Genomic DNA, 13,677 nt, shown 5'->3' on the forward strand with positions numbered 1-13,677 from the left:
CTCTGTCTTTGAACCTGTGTATTACATTTGATTATAGATTGGTTTTGCGCAAATGCGATTATACAACTTGTACCAGGAAGTTGCACTCTTTAATGAGAGGGAAATATTTACATTTGATAATGCTGAAGATAAAAGAAAAGGAACAGAGGGAGTGTGCTGCACATACTGTGACACTCTGTTCCATGCAGTTGCCAGCAATTATTTCACTGATTTCACTCAGGCCAGGATTTCATCTCAAGTTCATCTCTGACAATAAGGGAGGCTTAACTAAATAAATGCGAAACACTGGGGCTGTGTTTCTGTACAAGCCTCCTGAGAACACAGGAGGACTCAAAGCAGATCTAAGAGTTTTGCAAGCCTTCACCTCTGGAACTGCATTTCCTAAAAGGGTATGAAGTCTTAACTTTCTGAATCTCAGTAAGAGCAGACAACCTCTGCACTATTTCTTTTCTTCTTTACTGTTTCTGAGCTCCGACTTTCCCTCCTTTTCCTATCTCTCACAATCTTTATATAAACAAGGGAATAGGGAAATCAGACAGCAATACGTAATGTATTTGCATATACTGCACTTACTGTATTTAACTGACTTTTCAATTGCTTGGTATCTAATTTCACTGACTTCAGCTTATATGGAAGCTGAAATGCACTCAGTCACTAGCTCTGCAGAATGAGGTGTTCAAAACCAAGACTACTCACAGAGACTAAAATTAAACTAGTAGTCTCTTTTTTTAGATTTAGCAGCATTAAAACTTTTAAGATTCCTTTGTTTTAAGAGAGGTAGGCCAGGCATAATGAAAAGAAATGAATAAAAAATAGCCCTGAAATATGAATCCCTCAATAATTTGCATCATCAGGTTGCTCTGGAAATAGTGATGTGAGCTAGAAGGAGGAGTCACTAGTTATATTACATGCAATTTAAATTAATGGCCTTCGAGAAGCAGAAATTAATTTAAGGAGAACAGACCTACAAAGCCTCAGTCACTTGGAAGGCAGTTTTAGTCACTGTTGACATTAAACAACATCACTCGTACTGAGTCCAAACTATATTTACTATTGTTTAATTTCTTGCCAAAATTCACATTCTATTATCCTGGCAACCCAGAACTTGGAAGCTGTTATTGCAATTGGAAGAGAAAAATAAATGGAACGAAAGAAAAAAACCTCAACCCTCTAAATATCTGGTTTATTTAAGTTAATAATAAAATTACAAGTGTCTAAAAAGCTAAGCCTTTTGTTAGAGAATATGTTGCCAACTATTGCTATAGATTTTTTACAAAATATAATAGATAGCTGCAGCATTCTTTTTCAACACTGTTCCATAATGATAACCTTCTTTACAAAAATGAAATCAACGCTTACTCAATACTTGCATTTTTGAAGAAATAGAGGTTTGGGAAGGTTTTCCTAAATGCTCATCGTACATAACGTGTTTTAAGGATCAGCTCCTGAAACACTTTTACAAATCTTTAAGATAATTTTGAGGAATAGCCCTTTACTCTTCTTTCTACATATATTGCTGGCATAAACAGATAATGATGCTTTAACAACAGATGAAGATCTGTTTTTTAAAAAAATAACTTCATTGAAGATTGTGTGTTTGGAGGATAGAAGGAGATGAAGCTTTTAAATCCTACTTCACATTCCAGCTTCAACTTGAGATTAGACAACAGTAGAGACAGACAAATCTTGAGTAACTGTTCTAGGCTGCAGGGCTCAGCATTAAGACAAAACATCCCACTCTCACTTATCTCCATGTAAAACATAAAATGCAAATCTGGGAATATGAAGATTCAGAATCTAAAACAACGATTGAGTGCTGAGGGTAGAGCAGAAAAAATACATAGTAACACTACAAGTATTACAGGGTTAAAAATCAGAACATGTGCAGATTTTACATGCAATTAGCAAAGAAAATGTAATGTAGACCACTGGCTAAAGAATACATGAACTTGTGAAGTCTATTTTCTCCTCAAATTTTACTGTCATTAAACAGAATATGCTGAGAGTATTTTGAACCATACAAGGAAAAGTGAGCAGAGATTTCATAATATCCTAGATTTCATGGTGGTGGTAAATCACTTGAATATAGTTCCCAGAATGATATATTTATAGCAGTAGATGAAAACTACAATAATCCTGCTTATTTTAAAGTTATTTTAGGAGCCAACACAGTTTACAGCAGTGCAGGGAACATGGAGATACTTTCACAGAGGAAAGAAAATGTCTGAGAACACAAGCCATAAATTCAGATGCCAGCACTTGTCCTATTCATTATGTCCTGTTCACTTATGTATAAAAACATGTGCCAGTTGCCTAAGACCATGAGTACAGTTACATACAAGATAAATCACCTTTCATGAAAATTAGCAGCATAAATATTCCCTTCCTATTATCCCTCTTCCAAGCACTGCTGCAATATCAAGAAACTGAGGCAGACTCCACTCAGATGTGCAGTCTACTTCATTGCAGTCATTAATTGTGGAAGAGATTATTGAGCAGCTCCTTTTTCTAGTCTGTGTAGGAAGAGGTCTTCCTTGTTATATATCTGTCTATAAAGGATCAAAGACCTTGTACAAGTAAAACGACTTTATACATATTTTATAATCTGTTAAATCGAAGACTTAGACTATTATAACTAGGGTTACACACAGCAAATAGTGATAGTTCTTCCTCACAACAAAAACTTTAACTGCATACTTTTCTGATCACGATTGCTTAGAACTGTAATAGGAAATATATGCTCTTAGAACTGTAAAGAAAATGTATAAATCTTTAATAGGACTAGTTCTTTTCTTTCTGACATTAACACATGAAATTCTGGCCCATTTGAGTTAATAAAGCTTTGGCTAATTATTTCATCAGAACCAGGCTTAAAGCCTTCTCTTATGTCCTTTAATCAAAGAAATGTGATCTACTGGAAGAGATCAAAGTCCACATGAGCAGTGTTCACTGATGTCAATTCTTCTGATTTGTTGCTGTAATTGGAAACTTATTAAAATGCAGTGGTATTAAAATGCATTTTAGTGGCAATTGCTTTACTTCTCCATGTAGTACAGCTTTTCCCTATGACTATGTCCACATATAGTTGATATAAACCTAATTAAGGGACATGCAGCTGTACAACAAGATTCAACTGATGAATAGTAGCTGTTTAAAGCTACATGGTATGACCATTTGAAGACAGATTTCACCAAAAAAATTGAGCTAGATGACTGTCTTAAAGACATGAGATCTTTGAATCCACGTTTTATTTTTGTGATGAGCCATGATCTCTAACCAGTTGACTGACATTAAAAAGAAATACAGAATAGAATTTATTTTAAATTCTCTAATTTTACTCTCATCAGATAAAAAGTATAAATGATCCCATTGATCTGATACTCAGAAAAACTTCCTTCTGTTATTTTGACACTATAATGCTAAATTCAGCTAGTGTAAACTGAAAGTATCTACAGAATTCAATGGTACTGTTTGCCACGGCTGAGGTTTTGATCCAGCAAGTTCACAGAAAATACACTGTGATCTACTTTTGTTATAAATTTGCTGACCTTCTTCAGCATTCACCTAAAGCATGAGATACTTCACATAACCTTCTCAGAGTTTCACAGAAATGCAGCACAGAATAATTCAGCCTCAGAAAAGACTACTTGGCAAGGGTTTAAAAAAGTAAACTGTTTGAGTGATTTGAATATGGAGTCATAATAATGTCTACTGACTCAACGATGTCATTGGCTCATTCAGCAAGATGCCAGTTTTCTGGTATGCTGAGAGAGCTGGGGTTGTTCAGCCTGGAGAAGAGAAGGCTCCAGGGAGATCTTATAGCGGCCTTTCAATATCTGAAGGGAGCCTACAGGAGAGCCGGAGAGGGACTCTTTGTCAGGAAGTGTAGGGAAAGGACAAAGAGTAATGGTTTTAAATTGAAAGAGGGGAGATTTAGATTAGATACTAGAAAGAAATTACTTACTGAGAGGGTGGTGATGCACTGGAACAGGTTGTCCAGGGAGGTCGTGGATGGCCCAGCCCTGGAAGTGTTCAAGGCCAGGCTGGATGGGGCTTTGAGCAACCTGCTCTAGTGGGAAGTGTCCCTGCCCGTGGCAGGGGGCTTGGAAGTCGATGATCTCTAAGGTCCCTTCCAACCCAAACCATTCTATGATTTTCTTATAATCTCTTCCAATGGGTAAAGGCAGATTAAAGAAAAGTATAGTAACTTGCATGACCCATCCAACCAAGAAAATCACACAGCATTTCTTTGGCTGTTAAATAAAGCTTAGAAACATAAAGGCCTATCTTTTCTCTGAGGACTAACTATAACCTCCCAAGAGAAAGAGCCAAAGACAATTTTCTCTTCCCGCTTGTGTGAAAGACATAAGCATCGTAAGATAATATGGCTACCATAGCACAATATTTTGCAGTACAAAATCAAGGAAATTTAAATTCTTTGGAACAGTAACAGGGACTTTCTTGTTGGTTTCCTAGGAAACTAAGTGGCCTAGACTCCTCCTGTGCCAAGAAGCAACTGGAACATCAGGTCAAAGGCTTAATTAACTTTTTATGTGAATTACTCAGCAGTAAAAAACAGCTAGCCTGCTCAGGAAAGAAGATACTTCTTAAGTCAATCACAAAAGCACTTACTTAGGTGGAAAAAACCTCCACAATTAAAAGCAAAACAAGCAAAAAAGAAGCACTGAGATATAAATGTCCCTGCTTTTTAATTTAAGGAGCTAAGATAATAAATCTTTCAATCCTTTAACTTTTCCTTGCAGCTGTTCTTGACTTTGCTGCCTGTTTCTTACCATCAACAGAAATAACCTAAGAACACGAAGAGATGGCAATTTCATAATTTCATATGGTGTATGTCATAATCATGAAGCTGAAGAAAACAAGTCTCAGATACATCATTGAAATTAATCTACATGCTGTCAGATGAAAAAGCGTATGTAACAGATCTCACAGTAAACTCTTTAAAATAAACAAAAGATTCTCTTGAAAAATCTCAAGGGACATAGTCCTTACAAAGTATACGGAAAGGAGCAATAAGACCTGCTCAACAAACATCTCTCCTCATGGTTTGCAAGCTGGCTTCTGCTGCTCCTGCTCACCAAATATATTTTGAGTGTTAAAAGCTACCTGGGAATGGCAGTTCGTCCATGCAGGCTGCCTTACCTGGACTTCTAAAGGCAACAGCTTTCATCATTGTTCTTTGTCTTCTGAGGCCCAACACCACTGGCACAGGCAACAGAGGGGAGCTTGTGAGCCAAATGCTGTTACTGTTTTACTGCTGAAATGGGGTTAAAGCCAATGGATCTACCCAAAATTTACACACACACAAAAAATGAGATTTTGACACCACCTCTTAACTTTCTTGTTTACAAAGTATCCCTGTGACACTAATGCTCGACAGCTTGCATTAATAGCAAATGAATTTAACAGATAGTGTAAACCCACATTTGAACGTGATGCAGATATAAAAATTCTTTGCAGATCATATTCTAGCACATAATACTTTTCCTTTCAGAGTTGCGTTTAAGTGGTCACAATTTTAAGGGGACTTCTATGTACATATGATACAAAACATGTATGGGTGCCAGTGGAAAAGTTTGATGTTCTGCTTGCTTTTAAAGAAATAAGTAGGAAAATGTGGGAAAACACCCAAGTAATAGAATCATAGAATCATCATAGAATCATAGAATGGTTTGGGTTGGAAGGGACCTTAGAGATCATCGACTTCCAAGCCCCCTGCCACGGGCAGGGACACTTCCCACTAGAGCAGGTTGCTCAAAGCCCCATCCAGCCTGGCCTTGAACACTTCCAGGGCTGGGCCATCCACGACCTCCCTGGGCAACCTGTTCCAGTGCATCACCACCCTCTCAGTAAGTAATTTCTTTCTAGTATCTAATCTAAATCTCCCCTCTTTCAATTTAAAACCATTACTCTTTGTCCTTTCCCTACACTTCCTGACAAAGAGTCCCTCTCCGGCTCTCCTGTAGGCTCCCTTCAGATATTGAAAGGCCGCTATAAGATCTCCCTGGAGCCTTCTCTTCTCCAGGCTGAACAACCCCAAGTCTGTCCTCATAGGAAAGGTGCTCCATCCCTCTGATCATCTTTGTGGCCCTCCGCTGGACCCGTTCCAACAGATCCATGTCCTTCTTTTGTTGAGGACTTCAAAGCTGGACACAGTACTCCAGGTGGGATCTCATGAGCGCAGAGTAGAGGGGCAGAATCACCTCCTGCGACCTGCTGGCTTCTCTTGATGCAGCCCAGGATACAGTTGGCTCTCTGGGCTGCCAGTGCACATTGCCGGCTCATTTTAAGCTTCTCATCCACCACCCCCAAGTCCTTCTCCTCAGGGCTGCTTTCTAGCCATTCTCCGCCCAACCTGTATTTGTTCCTGGAGTTGCCACGTCCCAGGTGCAGGACCCTGCACTTGGCTTGGTTAAACTTCATGCGATTTGCATGACCCCACCTCTTCAGCCTGTCCAGGTCCCTCTGGATGGCATCCCTTCCCTCCAGTGTGTCGACCGCACCACCAAGTTTGGTGTCATCGGCAAACTTGCTGAGGGTGCACTCTATCCCACTGCCCATGTCTCCAACAAAGATGTTGAACTGCACTAGTCCCATTATGGACCCCTGAGGAACACCACTCGTCACTGGCCACCATTTGGACATTGAGCCATTGATCACAACCCTTTGGGTGCTGCCATCCAGCCAGCTCCTTATCCACCGAGTGGCCCATCCATCAAATCCATTAGTTTCTAATTTTGAGACCAGTATGTCATGTGGGCCAGTGTCAAACGCTTTGCATAAGTCCAGGTAGACCACATCTGTTGCTCTGCCCTTGTCCACCAAGCATGTGGCAGTATCATAAAAGGCTACCAAATTTTTCAGGCACAATTTGCCCTTGGTGAAGCCATGTTGGCTGTCTCCAATCACCTCCTTATTTTCCATGTGCCTTAGCAGAGATTCCAGGAGGATCTGCTCCATAATCTTTCCAGGCACAGAGGTGAGACTGAGTGGCCTATAGTTCCCTGGGTCTTCTTTTTTTCCTTTTTTGAATATTGGGGTTATGTTCCCCATTTTCCAGTCTGCAGGAACTTTGCCAGACTGCCACGATTTCTCAAATATGATGGAAAGCAGCTTAGCAACTTCATCTGCCAGCTCCCTCAGGACCCGTGGATGGATTTCATCAGGTCCCATGGACTTCAGGTTCCTTAAGAGGAATAAACATCTTTCTTACTGACTGAATTCAGTGATGCCATAATATCTAAGCGTCATCTCTTGGCAAAGAAATACCTGTCATATCACTGTTTCTGTACCATGACTTCATTGGCAGACTGAAAAAGAACAGCAGATGGTTTGCAGAAGAAGAGACTTCTTTAATTGATGAATATTTTTAACAACTAGCACTCCCAAACGTCACAAATAACATTTCTGATAAATAAATGTGTTGAAATATTATTAGTTCTATATTTAGAAGCCTTCTCCCACATAGACATTATTCTATTTTAAGTCAAATTCATTATTGTGGGAAAAGGTCTGAGTTTAATGTCTGAGAACACAGGGATTATTAGAACAGACCAAATGTAATGAACAGTCTCAGCATTTCCAGTTCCTGACCTACATATGGCTATTATGCCAGTTTTTACTGGGTTTCTTTCCCCCAGATTTCTATTCTGTTGGTAGCACACTATTCACTGAGGATTAATATTTTACCAGGGAATTCCTATCTACCTGAGTGTAAATTCAATTCCAAGTTGTGAATTTTAGACTTGGCAATAACATGTAACAAGAATATTCTCTATTTTCAGAGGGCAATCTTTCTTTTATGAATAGCTTTTTAATATTTTCATTGCTATCATAATCTGACTTACACTTTTGTTTTTTCAAACTCTAAGCACATGATTTTCAGGAAACATTTGAAAATACTGAGGTGAGTATTGTATGTACATATGTCTAAGGCATATACTGCTTTTTAATATATGTGCAAAATGTGTTCATCTTGATTGAAGACTTTATATTATTATCCAATTTAACTTCAATAAGGCTTCCAGTTTTTTTGTCAAAGGTAAGCTCTTAATACCCGATTATGGACACTCCATATTTCTCATGACCACCTGAGGTAACTTCACGCCAGCATGTACAGGGAGTGGACAAGTAGGGACGAGAAAAGCTCTGCTCATCTACACGTTTTGGAACAGCACTGAGACCAAAGCAATCTGACAGCACCAGTTTTAAACCATCAAACATGGAAACAAAGGCAGAGTAACAAAGGAATTGTATTTGCTGGAAACCAGCAAAGTCCCTCAGGGGAGCACAGGATTTCTGGTAATCAACAAAGCATACATTTTTGCTGTAAGAGAGCTCACAAACTTTTCCTATGTTATTGTAAAATCCTATTACCATGAGGGAGAGTAAATAAAGACAGTTATGGGCACGATTACAGAACTAATCCTGTCTAGCTATCTCTCTGATAACTATAGAGTTAGTGCCCATTTAGATCCAACCGTAAAAGAACTATTTTTGAAGTATTTAATGCTACTTTTTTCAGTCTTCATAATCAACTACTTCTGTAAACCATTATAATAAGGCTTAGCTGTGACCATCAATTTAAGGAAGGCAATAAGAAAAATAGAGGGTAGTATTATTTAATCAGAGTCCTGTATCAGAGCACATGACCAACAGTGATGACTTATATAAACTTTTATATAAACAAGTAAACTAATAAGCATTGGGAAGCTGTTAGAAGATAAATCGGTGCTTGCCAGAGAGTCAAACTATGAACCATATGCAGTTTTAAATACAAATATTTTATTCCAAATCTCTAAAACAACAGTTATCCACGTGCAGGCCAGAATTAGGAAGGAAATAATGGTTAGGATAATTAGCTTTTTCAGACTAAACATCCTGATGAAATTCACTTCAGAAAATCACAAAAGCAGCATTTCAAGAACTAGGCATTATCTGTGAGAGATCACATAGGGGAGATTCAAAGGCATTGGAAGAAAAAGTAAACAACAAATATGGATAGGACACAGAGCTGTAGGAATAGAAGGCAGTAATTTTAAATATGATCTTCAGGAAAAAAAGAAGGAAAGAAAAAACATGTTAAGTTATCATTTTATAGTATTGCAGAACATACAAGGTGATTTTAAACATCCAGTATATTTTTTTCAAGAAAGTAGACAGAGTATTTTTCTGTTTCTTCTTTTTCAGGTGAACATTCCTTCAAATATGTTCAGTATGCTTGTGCCTGAGCTTCTCTCCCTTCCACTCACCTGCCAAAATGATGAAGTTCATATTGACTGACTTTTTATAGACCTTTTTGGTAACAATCTTCCTTTTATTTTACTGTCTTTAACTGATGTCTGTGGTTCTGCTAAAGAAAAGCTTTGCAGTACTAACATCATGACATTCCAACTGTTCAGTCAATTCCAGTTTTCTTTGCAAATAGCAGTGTTGATTTAGCTTACATTATTGAGATGAAGACATTTGTTTTGTTATATTTTTATGCAATATATTATTGTCCTTTAAACAATATGTGCCTTAAAGAGGTCAATGCTTACAAAACTTCTGCAGAAGTAAGAGCAAAATCGCTCATCTTTGTAGTCACTGACAAGATGAAAGGTTGTTACAAGAGGAGCATGCTAATGTTTTTACAGCTTACATCATCCCTGTAGAAGCAGATTTCTGGTTGGGTGCTTATGTATTTAAAAGCTTAGATTTCTTGAGGATTGAATCTTGACTGTAAGTAGTCTATGCCTCCATTTGTTAGTTGGTTTGCTTTCCACAACTATTGTGCTTTAGCACTTGTGACAATATTAAAAAAGCATTGGAAATAGGTACTATGGCTCATGTTCACTAAGGAGGGACCCAGAAATTACATGCAGTACTTGCTAGAATTCAGAGGTTTCACCATAAAAGGAAATTTGTGCAAATGTATCCTTCAGTTTCAATCCACAATGGTAGTAGTATCCATATGACAAATTATCACAATCTTTAACCTCTCATGTATGTTACACACACTATTTAGTGTGAATGCATCTAATATTCAAAAGTCTGAAGCAGTTTCAGATGGAAGTCATTATAATATTGTCTGGGGTGCTAGTCAAGCAATAGTTTGAAGCAAGGGAAAATTTAAAAATCAGCTGGTAAGATTTTTTGTTTATTCTTCTGGGATTTTTTTTTTCCTGATTCAATAGCTTCTGGACACATTGTTGCTCAGCAGATGTACAGTGCATTTAATTGGAATTTCTGCAGTACTCCTTTTTTTCACAGTGCAAAAATCAAGATACTATCCAGAAAAAAGTCATTCTGAAACACCTTTCTGTATGTATACCATTGATAATAGTTACAGATGTCTTACTTTTTTCAGGAAAGCATAATGCAGCACTCAAGTCGAGGAGCTTACCTGTACATATTTTATATTTTCCTTCCAATGCCTGCAACAAAGGGAGACTGTTTTGCTACCACCTACATCATGAAAGCTGAAATATCTATAATAGAATTGCAACAGTGTCCATTAAGTGTATGTATGCCTGACTCATGGTGATAGAGGTTGATTTGAATATGCACATATACAAATATGAGTGATGAGATGCTGGGCTGCAAGATCAAGAACTGGTGCTCTGCATATGCAGGCTGGGTTCACATGCCTGCGCACTTTTGTTCAACACTTGAAAATCTCCTTCTTATCAACTCACTTTGCAGTGGCTTACACTGCAGTGTGCAGTGGCACACTTTGTAGTGTGGCTACATTGTCATTTCACTGCTTGGGTGTCTAATATGTTAAGAGGAATCTAAATGGCATACATTCTTGGGCAGTAAATTGGATTTTTATTGCCAGATTTTCTCTCCAGTTACATTACTAGCTTACAGCCTCCAGTGAAGTGAACAGAAAGGCTATATGCATGAGTGTTGGTGGACTCTGACCTTTAAAACCAAAGCAGTTCTGAGTCATACTGGAAAATAGATAATGCTTTATCCTTCATTTCTAGTTTGAACCTCAGGTGTTTTGAAGCACCTTTTGTTATTCTGGATGCTCTGAGCTACTAACATGGTCAAGTTACTAACACCTTTTTCCACTCCCTCTCCTTGAGTAAACTCCCCTAGAAAAATGTATTTCTTCCTTGAAACTGTCCTGTCTTCTTCCCTTGTGCTATCTTTGGAAATGCCTACAGGCATTTCCGAAGGATGGGCCTAGAAGATGCCATAGACCAATCTACATCCTTCAGTGTGGTTTTATTTCATTGGTATCTTTTTGTGGTGTACACCTGTCATGTGATCTTGCTTGAGAATAGAAAAGCACGGAGTCCATGGGTGTTTCCATACTTACCTACAATATGTTTTCTAGAGGTTACATTTCTGTGGATTTCAAAATTATCCTAAAAGCTACATCTTCTTAATACTGGATTATGAGAATTCTTTAATCTTTGCTTCACAGAGACATCACCTGAGTATTTCTATGAACCCAAAATCAGAACCTGAAATCAAAATTTCCTCTTAGAAAAAAGACAAACACTTGACACATTCACTTAACTGCTAGTAAAACCATTGTAGAACAGTAGAAGCATCTATAAATTAGCAATGTTAAAATTTCTGGCAGGCAGCTCCTTGCATGGGATAAAACCCTCCCTTTCAACTGTCCCAAGGAAAGCCTCACTGATTTTAGTGAAAAATCTTTTGCATGCCTTAAAACTAATGGTTTAAACTCTAAGGTTAATGCTTTGTTCAGTATTCTTAAAGGAAGCTAACAAGTCTAGGTCTGCGATTACATATACGGTTGCAAAGTTGAAGCAATCAAAGGCTAAACAGAAATGTCCTCACAAATATGAGGAAAATATGGAGATTGGGACTCAACTGTTTAGATCATGGTCTCCTTAGAGAGTCATGCTCTAAAAAAACCCCACCACATCACAATTAGCTGCGACTTCCAAAAACGAAAGCACATATTTTTGATCCAGAAAATGTACATGCTGATGGTTAAAAATTTAGCATGCAAATAACTCAATTGGCTTTGATGGATTACTATAAATTATGTTCATTCCTAAGGTTTTTGTTTGTTTGTTTTAGAAGAACTGGGACAAGAGTAATTGGAATCATCCCATGGGTCACTCTCTCGGTCACACAATGACTCATCTGCTGAGCTGGTAACAGAACTGTCTCTGCTGGATCTGTATTGCTTTCCCTGTGTTTCTGGCACCAGGCTCACTGCTAGCTCAGTATGAGCTTCAGACTTAACATCACCATCTGCTGCCACTCAAGTGGTACAACTCTTTCCCAGCATTCCTGATGTTTTATGTGCCAAAAACCAGACTTCAGAATTTGTCAAGTGCTTTGAAGTTGGAAAGTGCTAAACTGCATCAATTTTATGTCCAGTCTGCCTCACCACTTGCACAACCTGAGTGGATTTTGGAGATCTCTGAACCTGATTCTATAGCAACTTAAGAAAGTAAAAGAAAAATCAGAACACAAATGTCACTCTGGGGGTGTATGTTTCTGATGGTTGTCTTAAGACACACGCTCCATGTATTCCTACTGACTCCAGTCTAACAGAAAGATAGAGATAAAACACAGGTGACTTAAATCACAAAAAACAGTGAATCAGATCCTTGCCAATCTTGAATGGGATCAGCTGATATGAACACAGAGGAGTTTGGCAGAAAAGTTAGTGTTGGTGAAAAAACGCAAATGAAAATGCCATCCATAGAAAGATGGAATAAATTCCAGGTAAATCTATCTCAAGGAAGGCTTAAAAAGACTACATTTCCACTTAAAGCTGCCCATATGGCAAAACAGAAGAGGAATTTGAAGACAAATGTATCACAATTTTTAAACTGAGTTTCTTTGTTCTGTGTCTATACCCACTCCTGTCCCACATGTCGACAGCTGTGAAGGGGATAGTGAGTGTCAGAAAGCTGTTGACCAAACTGTGAGAGGAAGGGAATGTGGAAGTTCCTTTATATCCTCTACAAGTGCAAGATGATCCCAGTGGTCTTAACATATCCCCAAAATAAATTTCCAGAGACTTGATCTACATGTCTTTTCAATCTAATGGGGAAAAAAAGTGAAGTGGAAAATCCAGCAGTGGTACAATAGTTTTAAGTTGCAAGCACAAGGCCCCGGGCAATACAGTATAATGACAAAGCCCTTCTGTGAGTGAGGGCCTAGACCAAATGACCTCTAGAGATCCTTCCTGTGACTTAATTAGCAATTAATTAGCACTTTCTCTATCGCTTTATTTTACTACCCTAGAAACATGTATTGGGAAGGGACATTTGTTCCTTGAATGCTCGTACATTGGAAAGAAGAGTTGGAAGTTACTATGCTGGCCATGGATATGAGTGTCCATACTTGATGAGACTAAATGACTACCAAAACCAGCACTCCAGCAACAGCTAATTATGCAAGATAATGAAGGGGAAAAGAATAGATCAAGCAGTCAGTGATACGTCTGATTACTGGTATTCAAGTTTCATAATACAAATAATAAGGAGAAATAATAGAAATAATAAACAAAGCATTGCCCTTTTCATTTCCAGACACTTCATTCTTTCACACTCAAAAAAAAAAAAAAAAAAAAAAAAAAAAAAAAAATTAAAAATTTCAGTTTTCCAAAGCCAAATGTTACCTGTTGTGTTTCAAAAGACATTTTTCTTTAAAAACTCTTATTTTTGCTGTCCT

General features: G+C 38.0%; 1 long non-coding RNA gene across 1 annotated transcript in view; it reads left to right on the forward strand.

The window, feature by feature from the left end:
• The first annotated feature begins 232 nt into the window (after positions 1-232).
• Positions 233-13,677, forward strand: part of LOC106901117 — a 20,107-nt gene continuing 6,662 nt past the window's right edge. Inside the window, exons 1-2 of the long non-coding RNA XR_001414246.1 lie at positions 233-389; positions 9,211-9,322. This is a non-coding gene — a long non-coding RNA (uncharacterized LOC106901117). The remainder of the gene's footprint in view (positions 390-9,210; positions 9,323-13,677) is intronic.

The sequence above is a fragment of the Calidris pugnax genome, unplaced genomic scaffold (assembly GCF_001431845.1).
Source record: "Calidris pugnax isolate Ruff unplaced genomic scaffold, ASM143184v1 scaffold44, whole genome shotgun sequence".
Taxonomy (NCBI): Eukaryota; Metazoa; Chordata; class Aves; order Charadriiformes; family Scolopacidae; genus Calidris; species Calidris pugnax.